Source organism: Lepidothrix coronata, unplaced genomic scaffold (genome assembly GCF_001604755.1).
Source record: "Lepidothrix coronata isolate B3197 unplaced genomic scaffold, Lepidothrix_coronata-1.0 Scaffold165, whole genome shotgun sequence".
In the NCBI taxonomy this organism is placed as follows: Eukaryota; Metazoa; Chordata; class Aves; order Passeriformes; family Pipridae; genus Lepidothrix; species Lepidothrix coronata.
In genome coordinates, this window is record NW_016690345.1 from 306,630 (window position 1) to 313,502 (window position 6,873).

A 6,873-nucleotide genomic window follows, 5' to 3' on the forward strand; every position below is an offset into this window, starting at 1 on the left:
TCCCCCCCAAGAGGAAAAAAAAATTTAAAAAAAAATTTTTTTTTTTTTTAAAAAAAAAAAAAAAAAAAAAAAAAAGGGAATTGTTCTGTATTTTTCTTTTCCCCTGGAATTGCTGGGAAAGTGCTGTTAGTGTTCCCTGGATGCTGGAGCATCTCTGAGCTGATGGGGGATCTTTTGAGTGGGGGCAAGGAGAAAGGAGAGCATCAGTGGTGTGGCAGAGCCTGTCTCTCTCCCACGTGTTGGGGAGCCAGGGAAGGAGGATTTAAAGCATGAGGGAAAACTCCTTTCCTTGGCTGCTGGCCCTCCAGGTGTCCCACCAATTTCTGGTTGTGGGACAGAGACGTGCGTGGGGTGGCAACAAGCAAAGGAAGGAAGGGAATGGGATTTCCACACCTTCATTCCCTGCTGTAGTGAGGAAGCAAAGGGAAGGGAGGCAGGATGGAAAGGAAGACATGGCAAAACAGCTGGAGAAGGCACTTGTGTGGCAGAAACCCACTCTTGGCTAAAGCACCTCTTCCCTGAAGGCATCCAGACCCGAGCTGACAACCTGGAGAACAGAGAGACCCTCCATGCCTTGTTAGCTGGCTCTGATCTGTGATGGTTCTCCATATTTTAAGCAAAAAAAAGAAGAAAAAAAAGGCCCTGTTCCTAATGTGAGTCTGCCTGTCTGGAGCTGCCAGCACTGACTCCCGTGCTGCCATCCATCCTCCTTTTTATTCAAGGGCCCTTCAGTGCTGGGATTTTCTCCCTGGGAAGGCACTTATGGGCAATAATCGAGTCATTTCTGAATCTCCTCTCTCTGATAAGCCAGGAGGCAGGCAGGTGTCAGAGCACTGGATGTTCTGAGGGGCTGCAGACCCTCTCTGGACCTGGTGCCTTGGTGACAAGGGATGACAATTCCAGCGTGGGACTTCCCCAGTGCCAACAACGAGCGGGGCCACGTGGAGCATCCTGTTCTATCCATGGACACCCCATCCCTGGAAGTGTCCAAGGCCAGCTTGGATGGGGCTTGGAGCAACCTGGTCTAGTGGAAGGTGTCCCTGCCCATGGCAGGGGGTGGAATGAGATGGACTTTGAGGTTCCTCTCCACCCAAACCATTCTGGGATTCTCAGGAATTTTGGGGCATCCTGCCCTGGGGCTTTCAGGTGCTGGAGCTCATCCATGCCAGGCAGGGAGATGGGGAATCATGAGCTGGGTGAAGCCAGAACCCCCACAAGGCAGGGGATGCTAGGGGCACTGGGTGAGCAGAGGAAGGAGGGTGGGTTTCATGGCTGCAGCTCTGAAATCTCTTCTAGAGAGGGTTATTAGAGGGAGTAATTGGGATCACCTTACTTTACAAATGTTACTTTGCAGAATGAGGCAGGAAGACAGATCGATCTCAACTATTATTCATTAAGGAAAGTCCTTTATAAATCCCAAATTAACAATTTCTCTTAGAGAGAGACTTCCTATTACCCTTCTTTCACGGGAACTTATTGCCACTTTGGAAATGGGGAAATATGAAAATAATTGGGGAGGGGCGAGAAATAGCAGCCATGGGCTTAGGAGCTGAGTATCTGTTTAAAAAAAAATACAGATGTGTGTCTAAAAAATGACCATTAGCCCAATTCAGAGGGGCAATGTTTTTGACAGATACTGTTAGACCAGGGCCATAAGGATGTTCAAGAAAGCCCAAGTGGCTTCTTAGCGATGAAGGGGCTATTTGTAAATGTTCAGGGCTCCACGGCACAGCCACAGGTGGGGAGGGGTTGCAGAAGGTCTCTGCTCTCACCCCTCCTCTCCGTGCAAAGAGATGAGTGATGGGGATGGGGGCAGAAGCTGCTGTTACTGGTTGGACTGGGGGACTCTTTGCACTGCTCCTTGCCTTTGGGGCTGCACAGTGATTTAAGTATTTAAGGGGCGTTGCTGCATACTGAGGGTATGTCCTGGTGTTTGGGGAGGGGAGAGGGAGTTTCAACCCAAACCCTTTTGGTTTTTTGGGTGAAAAACACCAAGAAAAAGATGGGTTTATATTTTTTTTTCAAGTAATGGGAGAAAACCAAAGAGTTATTGCTACTTAAAAACTCTTGGGTGCCTTCCAGGTTTGGAGCAGGACATTGAATTTAAGCAGGAGGGTAACCTGGTGATTTTTATAGAGGACTTAGGGGGTAGGTTATGTATTTGATAAGGTGCATTCTCCTAGCTGCCAAAATTTAGGGTGATAGGACATGCCCTGGGGATGCTTCAGCGGTGTGTGCAAGATTTAGGGTTAAGAGATGTTGCTGTTGCCCAGAGAAGTCCACTGGTTTGCTTGGGTTGAGGTTGCGAGCAAAAAAAGGCAATTACTTAAGTTGTATAACCATGGCCTGGCTCCTTTTGGCTGTTGTGGGAAAACCAGCCGGGGAGGCAGATGTCTCTCAAAGGGATTTTGGGGCCATACCCACCTTTTCCCACAATCTTTCTGAAACTGGATGCTTTTACAGCAAGAATAGACTTCTTGAACAGCATCACAAGTGGAAGGACAACTGCAAAGATTTCTATTCCAACTCAGGCAGATGCAGTTTTCGCCACTCCAGGTTATGTTAACTAAAAAAAAAAAAAAATCACTGCTCATGCCCCTTTTGGGGAGGCCATTTTTGGGATGTTGGTACCTTTTAGAGCAGACTGGGGACTCCAGGCACTTGGCATCACACATTTACACTGCAAGCTCCAGCTCCGTCCTGTTGATCACACTCTCCTAGAAAATTATAAATGGGAGTCCCCGGCTTGTCTTTTGCTCCGTTAATTAATAGGATTTGAGCATTAAAACTGCTCCCCCGGAGTCGGTGATCGGCCGGCCCTTTGCCACCCACTCAGGCCCCTTGCCACCAATTCGCTCATCCTGGCAGGTCGGCGTAAACACCCCATATTTTACTGCCAGTTTTAGATGATTCCCCTGCCTTGTAATTATTTTCCCGCGGGACGGCGAGGGATTAATTCCAGGCGCCCGTTCCCCCGCACATGGTGCCGTGCCCTCGCTCCGAGGCGACGCGGAGCATCCATGCCCTGGCAGCGGAGAATTCCAGCCGCCGCTTCCAGGTCCGTCCGCCCGCTGACGAGGAGCACGTCGCGGAGCCGGGTCTGCGCTCCTGTTCTTGCGCTCCCTCCATCCATACCAGGGGTGAAGGGCTCGCTGGACACGGCCCCGCGGGCACAGAGGGAGCCCGGGCACCGGCGGGGGGGCTCAGGGGGGTGCACTGGGGGGCTCAGCCCCGCCGGGATCGTGGGCAGCCCCGGCTCCGGCGCGCTCGGCATCGCAGCGAGGGAACGAGGCTGGTCGTTCCCAGGGATTTTTTCCCACATCGGGTTGTTTGTAGCAGGCGGCACTCGGGTTCCTACGTGCCCCACAGGAGGTTGCCCTTATCCCGAGGGGATTTGCTTGTAGCTAAAATCTATATAGATTTTGTAGAATTCCGTGTAGGTTCTACAGAATCGTTTTGGTTTTAGCTAAAAAGCCCTTTCTGCATGATTTTATCTACATGACTTAGTCTGCTGCCGGAGTTGGGAGTCGGGGCACAGAGGAAACACCGTGTTTTGATTTGGGGCTGAGACGCTGGGAGCTAAAGCGGAGGTTTAAAATCCACGTGGCTCCATAAGGAAAAAATACCCAACCAAACAAAAAAACAACAACGACAAGATAAAAATAGACTCCATCCATCCTTTCTCCAACAGGCCTGCTCGGAAAGGCGGCCTTTCGCTTCTCCTCTTCCCAGGCTGAGGCCCGGGGAAAGTTTGGGCGAGTAAGTTTGCGGAGCCGGAGGGAGGGCGGCACAGATCGATTGGCGCGTTTAATAGGATCAGGTCAGTGTAATCCTGTTTTAGCCATTGTAATTCAGGCAGCCAAGGAGACCTCAAACTATAGGGGAAGGGGCTTTTAAAACCTCAGCGGTCCTTCCACAAAGCCAGAGGCTGGGGCCGGGACAAAAGCGGGAGAGAGGATGAAGTGGCTTGAAATAAATAGATTAAGGCTCTCTATGGGCCGGGCGTAGCGGGAGGGAGAAAAGAGCAAGCGAGGGGCGGGCGAGCGTCCCGCGGCTGCGGGAGGGGACAGAAGGGACTGGCACCCACGGAGGACACGGGCCGGCCGGGCTGAGCATCCCCTCCTGCCGTGGGGCGGCCGGGCCGGGGCGCGGGGGGGGGTGTCCCTCCCTCCCCCCTCTCCGATCCCCACCGCGCGGGTTTCCGAAGGCTCAGGATAGGCAATCAATTTTTATGATGCAATTTATAATTCATACAGGTTGTCTTCGTACATATGGTGTTGCTTTTGTGTGTCAGGGTGCCGGGTGCTTTATGACGGTGACGGCGGGGATTTGCATCGGCGGCCGCTTCCCGGCCCCCTCGCTCTCCTGGAGGGGATGGAGATGGATAATGGATGGATACGTCCCCATGGAGGCGCGCGGGGGGCGGGGGCGATCCCATAGGACAGCGACTCCTGAGGGGTGGGTGACTCTTCCAGGGGGCAACCTTCCCCCATTGAGGATGCCCCGTCCTCGGCAGGCGTATTCCCAGGGGGTGCAGACTCCCTAGCCCCTCTCTCCAGACGCTGGTGTCAGCCCCACTGCAGGGGATGCTCTGCAGGGAGGCTCCCAGGGAATAACCCCACCCGAGGGGGGGGTTCGATGCCCCCCGCCCGGGCACAAAAGGGTCCTTGTCGGCGGGGCAGCCGCACCCCCGGGGGCAGGAGGGGCAGGTAAAGGCACAAAGCGCAGCCTGGCCAGTCCCGGCTGAAATAATTAAACCAATTAAGTCAGTACAAACAGAAACAAGGCGGAAGGCAGGGCTGTCCCCTCCGAGGAAGAGGAGCTCCCCCCGCCTGTCCTGCCGTGAGTTTGCCCGGTCTCTGCTGCAGCCCTGGCATGCGGTGAGTTTGCCGGGTCACTGCGGCGAGGGAGTGAGAGGAGGGGGATTTAGAAGCTGTGATGTCTTATTTAAAAGCGAGGCAGCGTCCACCCAGCCCCGCTGGAGAGGGGTCGCCTCCTCCAGTCGCCGCAGCCCAGTGCTGTGAACAGCAACGACTTAAAAAAAAAAAATAAATCTAGATGTATTTAAAAAAGGGGTTTTGCTAAGGCTGGCTGGAGCTGAGGAGCACAGGAGCAGGGCAGCTTTCCTTCCCCTACGACTCTGTGCTGTGCGAAGCGGGCCGGCATCGCTGCCGCGCTCCCCGAGCACCGCAATTATTTGATCTGCAGATGTAAGAGGAATTTATTGTAACAACAAATATAGTGATGTCAAAACCCAACCTTGGATTAAAGCCGGCAGCCAAAGGGGAAGTGTATTAATTTCAAACAGCATCAGAGGCCAGTGCCTATTAGGACGAGCTATTCTTCAGACCCCCCCATCAGAATTAATCATTGGGAGTTAATTTGAAGCTCAGACAAGTTGCTGTTAATTTAGTGCAGGGAGGACGGGATGGAATAAAAAGCTGAGGTGCTGGCCGGGCCTCCTGGGTCTCATTAATCAGCGAGCTGAGACGGCCTGGCTTGATTACAATTTGCAAAAAAATTCATTAGAGCCTGGGCGATTGACAATTTTTCTCTCTGCCTGTGATCTGACTCATTAGGCAGCCAAATGAAAGCCATGATGATGGTGATGATGACAGCTATCAACCCCCTCGCTTGTTTATCTCCTTCTCCTCCGGCCCCCGGCCCGGGGCTCCCCCCTCCAGCCCCGAAGCCCCACTCCTGGGATAAGGGGGGAGCAATGGGGGACCCCAACCCGCGGAGTAAATAACTTTCCAGTGCCTGGGGCAGATGCCGGCTTGTAGGGGGAGAGATGCCCGGGGGGGGGGGTGTACAGGGGTGAGGAGCAGCTGCTCCTCCCTAAAATACAGCCCACCCCGCCCCCGTGGGGGGTACAGCCGGTGGGGGGGTGCGCCCCGCGGAGGGGGGGGGCGCGGCAGCGCTGCCGCCCGCCCGGGCCGGCTCCGGGCGCTGTGCTGGCCGAGCAGCGTCCCCTCTGCACCGAAAGCAAACCGAAACAAATTCAAATAGTGCCATAAGGGAAATTTTAAAAGCGCTCCGAAGAGGAGCAACGCTGGGAAACCTCGGAGGGGGGACACGGGTGGGTTTGTCCCACGCGTGTCCCGGTTCCCCACTCCCTCCCGCGGAAAAACGAAACCAAAAATTATGATTAATAACAGCTTTTTTTAGAGCAGCGGGCAGTGGCGGCGGCTGCCGTGAAGGTTGGAATTGCTCGTGATTTTCCGCTGGACCCCGCGTGTCCGCGGCTGGCCATGGGGCCGGCTGCGATGCTGCCCGGGACCGGGCCGTTTTGGGGGGCGGCCGGTGGGAAGGGGGACCCCCACGCCTCACCCCCGGAGCCGCCGCCAACCCTCTCCGACCCAAACAAAACAATAACAATCATTATAATAAATAAATGATGAAGCGCGAAGGCTGCAAGTGATATGGCCCCGCCAAACATGGGTTTACTCACCGGAGCCCGTCCTGGGAGCGAATGACCCCTCCCCGGTTTAATTTTAATAGACTCCCCCGGAACCCCGTTTTCTTCGGGAAATTTTAATTCCAAATCGCCGCCACCGCCAATGACACGGTGTCACCGGCACGGATGCAGCCGGGATGCGGGAAATAGGGGGGGGGAAACCACAAACGGGATGAAAAGGATGCGGGAAGGGGGGGACGCGGGACCCTTCGGCCCCGAATCCCCCCCAGCGCGGGCCCGGCACAATGAGAGCGGGCGCGGGGCTGGAGGGGGCGGCTGAACCTCCGAACACGGGGCTGGAGACCCGCTGGCTGCCGGGGGAGGCTGTGGGGGTGCTCCTACCCCCCCCCCCCTCACACACGCCCGAGGCCATCCCCGTTTGGTCACACAAAACGCCTTTTTTTCCAGCTTTTCCA